This window comes from Bos grunniens, chromosome 11 (genome assembly GCF_055505025.1).
Source record: "Bos grunniens cultivar Pamir isolate PY7600 chromosome 11, Bosgru_T2T1.0, whole genome shotgun sequence".
In the NCBI taxonomy this organism is placed as follows: Eukaryota; Metazoa; Chordata; class Mammalia; order Artiodactyla; family Bovidae; genus Bos; species Bos grunniens.
In genome coordinates this window covers 102,076,996-102,090,121 of record NC_141175.1, presented here as the reverse complement: position 1 = coordinate 102,090,121, position 13,126 = coordinate 102,076,996, and the positions used below count along the sequence as shown (strand labels likewise).

The 13,126-nt window shown below is 49.4% G+C and overlaps 1 long non-coding RNA gene across 1 annotated transcript; it reads left to right on the top strand.

The window, feature by feature from the left end:
- Positions 1-2,049: 2,049 nt before the first annotated feature.
- LOC147363708 (uncharacterized) lies at positions 2,050-2,909 on the top strand. Its single transcript, XR_015137379.1, has 2 exons — positions 2,050-2,114; positions 2,645-2,909. It is a non-coding gene; the product is annotated as an uncharacterized LOC147363708 (long non-coding RNA).
- The last annotated feature ends 10,217 nt before the right edge of the window (positions 2,910-13,126 follow it).

Genomic DNA, 13,126 nt, shown 5'->3' with positions numbered 1-13,126 from the left:
CTATAAAAGCTCTTGCCCCTCGATTGGGGGAGGGCAGGGGGAGGATTGGGGGAGGGTGTCAGCCTTTGGACATGAGTCTGACCCCCCCCATCTCTCCACACCCCCCACCCCCCACGCATCAGAGTCAGGACTGAGCATGCATGCATCCCCTGGGCTGCTGGCCTTTCTACCAACTTTCTACCAAACTTTCTTTTCTACCAACTTCCCCTCTTTGTTGGCTTTTGAGCTGAGAGAAGCCAGACCCCACTTTCGGTAACCACATCCCAGCCCATGGACTTCTCCCCAAGCCTCTCCTTCCTGAGTGCCCAACCGGGGAGGCACATAGTCACCTACTAATGCCTTTCCACGTGCTTTAGCAACTTTAACTCCAGACGAAGGTGGAGTTCAGCGTTCCCATTTTATAATAAGAAGAAAATCAAGTCTCCAGTAAGTGAAGTGGGCCATGCTGCCAGTGTGGGATTGAAAGCTATCTGCAGTGGCTCTGTGGGTCTTTTCATCATCCATCCAGCAGGGGGCGATAGAACCCAAACTTACCTTCAGGACCCTCTGAGCCACAGGCTTTGGCCTTGATTTATCCTAGTGGGTATTTGATCTTTTCAGAGAGAGAGTGGGGTTTCCCAGGTGGCTCAGTGGTAAAGAATCAGCCTGCCAAGGCAGGAGACATGGGTTTGACTCCTAAGTCAGGGGAAGATCTCCTGGAGGAAGAAATGGCAAACCACTCTAGTGTTCTTACCTGGAGAACCCCATGGACAGAGGAGCCTGGCAGACTACAGTCCACTGGGTCACAAAGAATCAGACACGACTGAGCATCATGCGAGAAAGGATCTATAGCTTTCATCAGCTGTGAGCCAGAAAAGATTACACAAGAATTCCAAAATCCTATAACGATGAAAGCAGTAACAGTAAAACCCTGCAAGCTTACTTTTTGGGTCAAAGACAACACTAAGACTCTTTCCTCCTGGCTGCAGTGGGGGCTAAGCTGTGCAGAAAGAAGCATCTTCGTCCCTTCCAAGGGCAGCTCCGTCCCCAAAGCCATCTCTTCATTTCTGAGTGCGCAGCGACACCGTGTGGCCATTTCTCAGTACAGCTTCTCGTTGCTCTATTTTTTCATTATTTAAAAAATCACCAGATTGTTTTTGCTAGACATTTTGCCTTCATCTCACTGCACAGGAGGCAACGGAAGCAGCTGTGACTGGGAAGAGGTCAGCTAAGCTTATGGGGACAAATGTCCTTCTGGCATGCTGGCCATGCCGACACTTGAGCTCAGAAAGCCGGCCGAGGGCGACCCCTTTGGGCACTGTTTGCGGGGACAGCAAGGTGGTGGTGGGACCTCAAGGTACTGAGCTAACATTTAACCCCAAGCTATGCTGCTGCCCTCTACTGGCCCCTCCACCTGCCCCCTTCTTCCCCGCCTCCCACCCCGCCCCCCAGCCCTCCCCAAATCCAGGCTGCTGAAACTTGGTGGAAAGATCAAGGCAAACAGGTGAAACCAGGCAAACTCTGCCTTGGTATAACCTCCAGCCTCAGGCAGGAGGTGAAAATGGGGGCTTGTTACGTGAGAGGTGATGGTCCGGGGATGGGTCACTAAGCCCCTCCTTTATTTTAAATGTGAGTGAGGGAAACGACTTTCAGAGGTCTCTTCTGAAGGAATTGCATATGGCCATCTATGGGGTCGCACAGAGTCGGACACGACTGAAGCGAGTTAGCAGCAGCAGGGGCAGCAGTACTGGGAAATGGCCACACGGGGTCGCTGCCGACATAGAGATGATGGGACGGGCGCCAGCAGGAGGGTAGAGGGAGGCTGTCTAGGTGGCTTTGGATTTGAGGATGGATTTGCCCCTGGAAGGGATGGAAGACGCTCCTTTCTGCACAGCTCAGTCCCCCACTGCAGCCAGGAGGCAACAGTCTTAGTGTTCCCTTTGACCCGGAAAGTAAGCTTGCAGAATTTTCCTGTTACTGTTTTCATTGTTATAGGATTTGGGAACTCTTGTATAATCTTTCCTGGCTCACAGTTGATGAAAGTTGTAGTGACTTTTTTTTTTTTTCCTCAGAAACCCACTATGAAAAATCAAGGCTGTGGTTAACATGTGTCAAGGCATGGTGGCTTAAACAAGGTAGGGGGTGTTTTCTCTCACATAATCTAAAGTCTGATAGAGGTACAGGTGACCCAAGGTTGCTATGGTGACTCCACCGTGTCATGAGACACTGCTCTGCTTTCTGCTTCATCAACCCTGAAGTAGGTCCACAAGGTTACATTATGATCACAATAGGGTTGCTAGAGCTCCACCCATCAGTTCTGAGTTCCAGGCAGAAAAAAGAAAGAAGTCTGGTCTGTAACCAGCGGTGACAAGAGCTTCTATTTCTTCAGTGCCTACTGTGTCTACATGCACTGTCGCATCCATTCTCATAATAACCCTTCCAGATGGTGTTTATTAGTCCCATTTCACAGGTGAGGGAAATGAAGTTTATTGAGGCTGTTGCTCTTGTGCTCAGTCGCTTCGGTTGGGTCCAACTCACTGTGACTCCAAGGACTGTAGCCTTGGACTCTCCAGGCAAGAACACTGGAGTGGGTTGCCATGCCCTCCTCCAGGGGATCTCCCCAGCCCAGGGATCGAAGCTGTCTCTTACGTCTCCTGTATTGCAGGCGGATTCTTCACTGCTGAGCACCAGGGAAGCCCAGTGAGGCTGTCACCGGCACCATGTAGTGAGTGACCGAGGCACAATCTGAACCTAGAACTGACTTCCAATCCCATGGCGTTCACACTAGCACCGGCTGAAGGGGAAGAGCCACAGGACTCAGCCAGGCATCTTGCCCCAAGGGCCACCTTTCAAAGCTCCTTGCTTGGCAGTTATTAATGATTCTTAATTGTAAGTAGAGAGAAACGACATCAAAACATTCTTTTGGAGGAGGAGGTTGTTGCTGCTGTGCCACCATGGGGAAGAGGGGGGAGCATTAAATAGAATGGTCTGCTGCAAAATCAGCAACTTTGCGGGTACATTTCATGGAGACCCTTCATCCTTCTTCTGCTATGCTGCTGACTTTGTAGCCACAGGTGAGACCTTCCACCTGACCCTGGTCTGCTCTGGTTTAACATCCCCTCATAGTGTCATCTTTCACTGTTTGTACAGTTAGGTTCAGAATTTTGTGAAACTCATTTAAATGTTCCATGTGTGCGTGCTCAGTCGCTTCTGTTGTAAACAACTCTTTGAGACCCCACGGACTGAAGCCCACCAGGCTCCTCTGTCCATGGGATTCTCCAGGCAAGAACACTGGGGTGGGTTGCCATGCCCTCCCTCCAAAAGGAAAATCCTTTTGTTTGGTTAAAAACAACTTACTCCAAGGTTCCTGTGACTGACACACTGCCAGTATTTTAAAATATATTTTAAGGATTAACTCAGCAAAATGGTTTCCCCGGTGGCTCAGCAGTAAAGAATCTGCTGCATTGCAGGAGACCCAGGTTCAATCCCTGGGTTGGGAAGATCCCGTAGAGGAGGGAATGTCAAACCACTCCAGTATTCTTGCCTGGAGAACCCCATGGACAGAAGAGCCTGGCAGGTTACAGTCCATGAGTCTTCAAAGAGTCAGACACAACTGAGCACCTCATTGCTCGGAAGACAGATTCAAGAAGCAGCTGAATTGTGTTCTGCTGGTCTGCAAAGTGGAGGAGGCTTATAAAGGAAAAACCCACAAAATATATAAGTTGTCAAGAATAATAACTAGAGCTGGCAAGAAGGAAGGGCGCTCATTAGGCAAGGGGTCTGGAATGGTTGTAGTTACAAGGGTGAGACCTTGAGACCTTAAGGCTGCAGGTGGAAGCTGCTGACAGGTGTTTTGAGAACGGCTGATGGTGTCCTTGAGTCCGACACAGTTCGGGAAACGTAGGTTCTCAGAGAGGCAGGCTCGTGCTTGAAACCATATCCACAATGGCCACCCGGCTTCATTTTCGATGCCTGAACCACAGTGACTCCATTTTTATTTCTTAAATGTATTCTTTCCTTTCAAAGTTAAAGCAGGTGCACAATGCATGTTTGATGGGCCACAAAACAAACCGTTCTAGTGATCATAAAGCTCAAGGTAAATCATGTGTAAGCCGGAATGACTTCCCCCACCTGTCAATGTGAAAAGTCCTTCCGTCAAGGTCAAATGTCATGTAGGTCTCACTGGGCTAAAATCAAGGTGTCATCAGGACTGTCTTCCTTTGGAGGATCTGGGGCATAGTGTGTTTCGCTGCCTTTTCCAGCTTCTCAAGGCTGCTCACCCTCCTTGTTCATGATTCACTTCCATTTTCAAAGCCAGCTATCCTATTGCTCTGACCTCTGCTTTCCTTGCCCCATCATCTTTTCTGACTTCCCTGTCTCTCTCTCGCTTTTAAGGACCCTTTTAACTGTGTGGGCCCATCCACATAATCCAGGATCATCTCCCCATCTCAAGAGGGGTGTGTGTGTGTGTGTGTGTGTGTGAGAGAGAGAGAGAGAGAGAGAGAGAGAGAGAGAGAGATGCTTAGTCGTGTCCAACTCTTTGTGACCCCATGGACTGTAGCCCACCAGGCTCTTCTGTCCATGGCATTTCCCAGGCAAGAATACTGGAGTGGGTTGTCATTCCCTTCTCCAGGGGATCTTCCTGATTCAGGGATCAAACCTGGGTCTCCTGCGTTGGCAGGCAGATTCTTTACCACTGAGCCACCAGGGAAGCCCACCGGCCTCTTGGGGAGTCATTCTGCCTGCCACACAGGGCCTCAGCACTCACCCAGCCTGCCTGTGGCCACCTGGCCTGGCCCTGAGCCCTTAGGCGCCAGGTCACAAGGACTTGGGAACCTAGGCAAGGCATTCCCGCATGGCCCAGCCAGGTCTCTGGGTTTGGAGAAACCACTGTTGGCCAGGGGAAGCCCACCCACCCCTCCTTGGGCCCTTAGTCTGTGCCCAGTTGCCAAGAGGCCGACATTCTCATTTGCTCACCAGACATGCTGCCACCAGATACAGGCTTCATCGCTCACACGTCCTGCCGCTGTCTATTTTACTGATATGAGAAATGCTGCAGGCTGGGTTTTGGGAAACAGACTCTGAGATGGAGTCTTGGTCTGCGGGATGCTAGTTAAGAAATGCTTTTGGACATAGGTACACCTCTGGTTAATTTATGATGATGTATGACAGAAACCAAACCAATATTGTAAAGCAATCATCAATTAAAAATAATTTTTTTAAAAAAAAGAAAAGAAATGCCCTTGGAGTCAACATCTACAGAAGGGAAAGGCAGGAGGCAGAAATGGGCAGAGCAGCAAGACCACAGGCTGGGCTGACCCCACGGGGAGTGCTGGAGCTGGAATGACCTCTCAAAGGTGTCCTGAGCTTGGCTGCACTCACTCCTGGGTCTGAGCTGTAGGGACTCTCTGCAGTTAGGCAAGCCCAGAAGAGGCAGAGCTGAAGGCTGGGGGCAGAGGGCACTTCCAGCCCCAGAGCAAACTGTCCTTGGCTGAAAGGGGCCTGAGCGGCAGCACGTGGCAGCGCTCACCGCAGCCCACCCTGTGCCTCTCAGACACACCACTTCCACCCTTTCTTCCACTGGATGTTCCAGAAGCAGCCCCTTCAAGATTCCCATGGCCTCTTTCCCTGGGGACACTTTAAAGGAGGTTGTGTGCGTGTGTGTAGAATCACTCAGTCATGTCCATCTCTTTGCGACCCCATGGACTGCAGCACACCAGGCTTCCCTGTCCACCACCAACTCCCGGAGCTTACTCAAACTCATGTCCATTGAGTCAGTGATGCCATCCAACCATCTCATCCTGTTGTCCCCTTCTCCTCCTGCCCCAAATCCCTCCCAGCATCAGAGTCTTTTCCAAGGAGTCAGTTCTTTGCATCAGGTGCCAAAGTATTGGAGTTTCAGCTTCAGCATCAGTCCTTCCAGTGAATATTCAGGACTGATTTCCTTTAGGATGGACTCGTTCGTTCTTCTTGCAGTCCAAGGGACTTTCAAAAGAGTTTCATCCAACACCACAGTTCAAAAGCATCAAATCTTCAGCACTCAGGTTTCTTTATGGTCCTACTCTCACATCCACACGTGACCACTGGAAAAACTATAGCTTTCACCATGCGGACCTCTGTTGGTGAATGTCTCTGCTTTTTAATATGCTGTCTAGGTTTGTCACAGCGTTTCTTCATAAGATGTAAATAAGATCCTGATGCTGGCCAAGATGGAAGAAGAGGGTGGCAGAGGATGAGACAGAATCACTGACTCAATGAACATGACATTGAGCAAACTCCAGGAGACAGCAGAAGACAGAGGAGCCTGGCATGCTGTGCAGTCCATGGGGTCGCAAAAGGTGGGACACGACTTAGCAACTGAACAGTAAGATGCCTCTGGTGCTGCTCTTGAGGCCACATCTGATGACCACGGTCTCCCTCCTGGACTGTCCACTCCAGGCTCCCCTCACCTCGGTTAGCAACTCTGCTGGTCTCAGTGGCTTCACCAATGTGATGACCAGAACCTCATCTCTGAGATGTATGAGCCCTAGTCTACACGCCCTTCTTAGGCTGGAGCTGATGCTTGTTCATTCACATCAACACTAACCAAGGGGGTTCCAAGAGTCTCCCGTCCTTGTGCGTCACCCGGCTTCACATGCATCCCCTTTCTCCCCCGTGTGCAGCAGCTCTGCCTCCCGCTCCTGGGCAAATACCCCCTTCAGGATGTGACTTTCTTCCTGCTTGCTGGTGACCCTGACGTGTTCAGATACAATGACAGCTTGTAATTCCGTGAGTCTCACATGTTCCCATGCAGAGATCTACCTTTGAGAACAAAGACATCTCAATCTGCAGAGCTTAGAATTAGGAGTTAAGTTTTTCCCCCCTTGCTACCATTTCAAGGTGCTTCTCTGGTGGCTCAGTGATAAAGAATCTGCTTGCCAATGGCGCAGACATGGGTTCAATCCCTGGGTTAGGAAGATCCCCTGGAGAAAGGACTGGCAACACACTTGAGTATTCTTGCCTGAAGAATTCCATGGATGGAGGAACCAGGGCTACTAAAAAGCTCTTTCAAGACCACCCTTGACTGTAGGAGTATAAAGCTGCCATCTATTTTCAGCTTCCACATGTGTACCAAGCCCACAGGACCATGAACTAGAGTCGGACTTTTCCTTCCTCCTTCGCTTGGTTGCACACAAGCTCCCGGTCAGTGTCAGGAAGGCGCTGAGGAGCCTCGCTGGCGGGCGGATGGTGGAGACAGAGACCTGGGCTGTGGGTCGCAGAGCTGGCTGTCCCCTCTGACCCGCCTTGACTGTAGACCGCATCTACCATAAAATGAATCTTTGTGGGCCCACACCCCTTGTCCTGGGGCAGGGGCTGTCAGAACCCAGCTTGTCACAGTCATCTGTACAGCTATATGCCCCTTGGTCAAGGGTCCCATCTCTGCCAGCCTCCTGCAGCACACTAGAACCGTTTTCTTTTTTTTGAAAGATGTAAGAGGCACAGGCTTGCTCTGCAGAGCAAAGGAGTGTGTGCTGTGCTCCTCCTACTGTGATTTTCCATAAAGAAACACAGCTTCTCTCCCATCGATACATCTGCCAGGTTATACAGCCCAAATGCCAGGGATCATTATACCACAGCCCAGACCTCCCACAAAGTCTGCAGGCATGTTTCATCTTGTCTGCTGGTGGGAACCGAATCCCAGATATGGAACCTGCTGCCTCCAAACCCAAGAAGGGTAACAAGATGCTGTGCTGCCTTCTTCACTGTGGGAGGCACAAGATGGTGTCATGCCCCCTTTCCTTCAGGTGGGCTGTCCCGCTCCAGCCTGTCTCTCACCACCAGACTGAGGTGGCAGGCCCTGAATCATCAGAGGATTTATCTCCCACCTTCTGCAGTGTTTTGCCCGGACCTCCCACGCACCGGCTGCTTCTCATTCACCCAGGTTGGTCAGAACGCTCTCAGTAGTACAGTGGGTGAACGTGATGCTCTGCCCAACTTCCACGTGGTCCAGATTTCTTCAGACCATGTAATTACGGCAGGTGGGTCAACATTAGTCCTGGGACAAAACCCTAAGTGTACATGTTGGTTTCGTGTGAATGCAAACTGCCTCTCCTCTGATAGGAAACGCCAAAGTCTGCACACTAGCTGCCTCTGTCCAAGTTCCTATGTCCTGGCCAAAAAAAAAACAGCAGACTGGTACTGCAGACTGCGATCGGGGTGAAAGCTCATTTCAGTTTAGGAGCATCTACTCCCCTTTTCCAGGATCCACTGGGATTTTTCAAGGGCTTGACTAGGAAGTTAAATGCAGAGTCAGTGGGACCACTACCTCTGCATTCTTTTGATACTTAATGTTGATTTCTCCCTCCCCCCTGGATGTGGTATTATTTCAATTCGCCATCTGACTAAGCCAGCGGGGATAGTTTCAGCAGTTTCTGATTGCCCCTCCCCGCTATCACAGCTCTGACCTCTCAAGCCAAAGAGCCAACAACAGGTCTAATCTGATGACACATTCAGGAACCAGGGAAATGACCACCAGGGTGGAGGGAGTCTGTGAACCAATGGACCCAGAGGGAGCTGAGTCCTGACCAGGACTGCACACACCCCACTGCAAAAGGGGTGCCAAGGCGATGTTGGATGTCCCTGGACAGGGCTTCCCAGGTGGCACTGTGGTAAAGCATGCTGCCAACGCAGAAGATGCAGGAGACTGGGGTTCCATCCCTGGGTCGGGAAGATGCCCTGGAGGAGGAAATGGCCACCCGCTCCAGTATTTCTTGCTTAAAAATTCCCAAGGACAGAGGAGCCCGACAGGCTAAAGTCCACGGGGTCTCAGAGTCGGATACAACTCAGCGACTGAGCACACACACATACCTGGACGGCAATAGAAATAAGGGTCCTACATGCAAGAATCTCTACAATGTGAGCTGCTACTCTTGCCCCGTTGCACTGTTAGCTGAAGCAACCCCTACAGAAGGACAGGAGACACTTACCGTGGTGTGATGGTCCCCCTCTTCCTGGGGAGCTGGTCTCTTCTTCATTCAGCAGGCTCTGGGTATGACACTGACTCAGACACGGAAACTGGGCAAAAGAATGTGCGTTTCTACTGGGGCAACTGCCCTTGACCTCTGGGTCATGCTCCCTGATTCCTCCGAGCGGTACAACCTGAGGGGCTCCCGTGGTGGCTGTCTACCTCTTTTGCCCCGGGGGCGCTCTGGTGTAACGCCATCCTGCAGCCCTCTGCGGTCGGCAGCACCTCTGCCGCGCTGCGACGGCTCTCCTGCTGCCGGAAGGTGCGTGTGTTCTGTGGCCTCTCCTGCTTCGGCATTCTCTAATCTCAAGCACCACTGGTGGCGTGGGCTCTGTATCACACTTCCCCACATCAGCCCTGGGGTGGATTTTAGGGTTTCTGTACCCTCGTTCATCAAGCCACTCTCCCGTTCCCTGGAGTCCTTCCAGCATGTTAAATGGATCTGGAATCCCAACAGATTTCTCCCACAGTCGTCAGCTCTCTCTTACTCAACTTTATGCTCCAATCCCTTTGTTGAAGCGCCCACAGAATCCCACTCCACGCACTGTCCTCTGGCTTCTGCTGGTATACATGGATGAGGTCTTGTCCCTGGTTGGGTTTTATAAGTGATTTTAGCCCTAGTTATAGGCTTAGTGGGGCTTCCCAGGTGGCGCAGTGGTAAAGAACCTGCCTGCCAATGCAGCAGACACAAGAGATGCAGGTTCGACCCCTGGATTGGTAAGATCCTCTTGAGAAGAGAATGGCCACCCAATCCAGTATTCCTGCCTGGAGAACCCCGTGGACAGGGGAACCCAGTGGGCTACAGTCCATAGAGTTGCAAAGAGTCAGACACGACTGAGCCACTGAGCACACAGCCTTAGTGACAAGGAGGGTATTGGGGGTGGATTCTGAGGGGCCCATGGTGTCCGCTGCTCTAGGAAGGAGCACTGGCATCTTCTTTAAGCTACTTCTGTAGGTTCACTAGGTCCAGGAGGAATTCCCCAGGGATTTTTATTGGCAATAAATTGTTTATAGTGTTTATCTTTGTCTAGAGCATCCATCAGTCTTATCAATAGCTACCCAATTCCAGTGTCCTTACCCAGTTCCAATGCCCTTCACCTGCATTTCTCAAAGGCCTGACAGATGGCATGAACTGGTCCTTCTGCTAGGACACCATCTCAGTCCACCACCAGGGAAAGTTTCACAGTTATATGGTCACTTCATGCAAGGGGCTCTCCAGCCAGGGACAGGGATCTTACTGCAAGAAAGTGGTGAGTAGTCCAGCTCCAACACCTCATTTTAAGACTTGATTTCCTGGCCTGGTATGAAACCACTGCAGGCTGGCTCTAGGGAAGCAGGCTCTGAGACAAGAGTGTATCCTGCAAGACATTTATTAAGGCAGGCCCTTGGGAACAATGCCTGTGAGATCCACACCGAAGGAAGGGGGAACGTGCAGAGGGGGAAGTCCAGCCGGACTGCGGGTGCAACAGCAGCCTCAGCTGGGCTCCCACGTGGGACCCTCTGTTGGGCTGACACAGCTGGACCCTTTCCTATCACTCTGATCAATTACCGAATGTGAGTCTCCCCAGGAACGGATGAGACCTGGTGGGACACGGCCATCTGAAGGGGCCGACAGCCAGACACTCTCCCAGCAGAAGGGCACCAGTCTCACATTAAAGAGGACCTGGGCCACGCATCGCTGGTGCCCACCATGCATGAATATGACACGTGGGTAAAATAAATACATGACAACCTTTGCCATTTGAAGACAATGAGGTTTGGGGGCTTGCTCGTTACTGCAGCATCATGTGGTCTATCCTGAAAGACATATTGAACCTCATGCTTTGAAAGAAGCCTCAAGAATATGCAAAAGGAACTTGTTCTAGAATTCCAGTCTTTTCTTTATTAAACATGGTGCTTCAACAGTCATTCTGAGCACACGAAGGTGAGTGAGGGAGACAATTTTTTTTGGACCTCCACATCCTTGGTAGGTTCACCAAATTCACTGGCTCAGGTCCCCAGTCTGCTGACACAGTCAGAGGGGGGCCCTGGGGCTGGAAGGGGCAGATTTCTGGGTGAAAAGCCAAGGGTTAAAACGGAATTAAACATAAACTCAGTTTCTTAGCCACATTAATTACACCAAGTGCTCAATAACCACTTGTGGTCAGCAGCTACCACATTAGCATCAATAAGCAACATTTTCACCATCATAGAAAATTCTACTGGACAGTGATGAAGGATTTAGGATTAGTCATCACTATACCTTGATAAAGGCCTGAATCTCACAGCTCATGTATAAGAGAATCTCAGTTTAGACTTTCCCAATTATGACAACAATCCTAACAATTTAAATAATGTTACAAATAACTATTTATGAGGACTGAAAGTTCTAAATTGTGTTTTTCAACAACCAAGCTACAGACAGAATTTAAATATCACTGAGAAACTAATATAGTACAAAACTGTCTCAAGGAGGAGGTGGTCAATGTATATGGAACCAACTAAAAAGGGAAGGAAAAGTATCAAAAAGGTGTCAAATAGTTAATAAAAAGAGCTTACAGTGTTTTATGATGAGTGTGGTATGCCAGCTTTATATATTTTTAATTTACTTCTTTAAAAATTCTAAATAAATATGCATTGTCATACCTAGCTCTGTACCTGGAATTTTATATTCCTTTTCTTAAGAAACATGACCTCCCCATCCCTGAAAAAAAAATTAGCTTCAGTCTCTATAAAATTTTTCTGGAAATTCTATAAAATAAAATCTTATCTGCCTTGGACAGAACTGATTTTAAGAAGTGATTTTTGTTTTTAAAGCAAAGCCACTGATAGCCTCTTCCCTGATTTTTCTACTCCTGGATTAAGGTGGAACAGCTCCACATCTGTGCTGAGCTGGATAGTGTTCCTCCAAATTCACGTCCAACTGGAACCTGTGACTGTGACCTTCTCTGGAAACTGGGTCTTTGCCGATGTAATCAAGTTAAGATGAGGTCATGCTGAAGTGAATGACCAGGGGGCTTCCCTGGTGGCTCAGAGGTCAAAGCGTCTGCCTGCAATGCGGGAGACCAGGGTTCAATCCTTGGATAGGGAAGATCCCCTGGAGAAGGAAATGGCAACCCACTCCAGTATTCTTGCCTGGAGCCTGGTAGGTTACAGTCCACGGGGTCGCAAAGAGTCAGACACGACTGAGTGACTTTTCCTCCACTTTCCTCCTCCCTCCTCCATGCTGAAATGAAAGTGTTAGTTGCTCAGTCACGTCGGACTCTTTGCGACCCCATGGACTGTAGCCCTCCAGGCTCCTCATGGAATCAAGTTAAGAAGAGGTAATGCAGGATCAGGGTTGGCCCTACATCCAATGACTGGTGCCTTTCCGTAAGAAGAGGGAGATCCGGACACACAGACACATGCAGTGAAGGTGGGCACGTTGAGGACACAGACGAGCTCTGCTGCCCACAAGCCCAGGTGCGCTGGCAGCCACCAGGAGCTGGAAGATGCGGAAACATTCCTCCAGAGGGGCCTCTGGAAAAACCGTGACCCTGCTGACACCTTGATTTTGGACTTTTAACCCCAAGAACTTCAAAATGATAAATTTCTGTTGTTCACCACCACCAAGCTTGCGGTAACTGGTTGCACAGCATCCATGGAAAATCACACAATATCCTGCATATTGATTCGATCTAATTTCCAGTCATTCTATCCTATGACTCGGGTACAAGTATTTATTAAAGGACATTTACAACGCTTTTATTTACAACAAATGCCACATGTTAGATATACATTTCCAGTGAGAGAAAGTAAACAGTTCAAGAATACATGAAGCAAACATCGCAACACTGAAGTCTGGTCTCACTTAAGCAACAAGAAATGTCAAATATTGTCATTACACCTTGAATTCTGATTTGAACTTAGGAAATAAAAGGAAAGCCAGAGGAATCATCTACATTTTCTGAACGTGAAAACACACTGCCTATCTCTAAATAGGAAAAAGCATGATTTCTGAGTTTATCTCCATTGACTTATGTTCAAACCTGCCCTTCTGATTAAATAGTAAAAAAAATACATATCAAATTCTTAACTGGTAAAATCATTCCAAAACAATCAAATTGAGATGCTATGATGACACCATCCTCTGCTAGCATGAAAAAAGCAATACACAAATAGAAC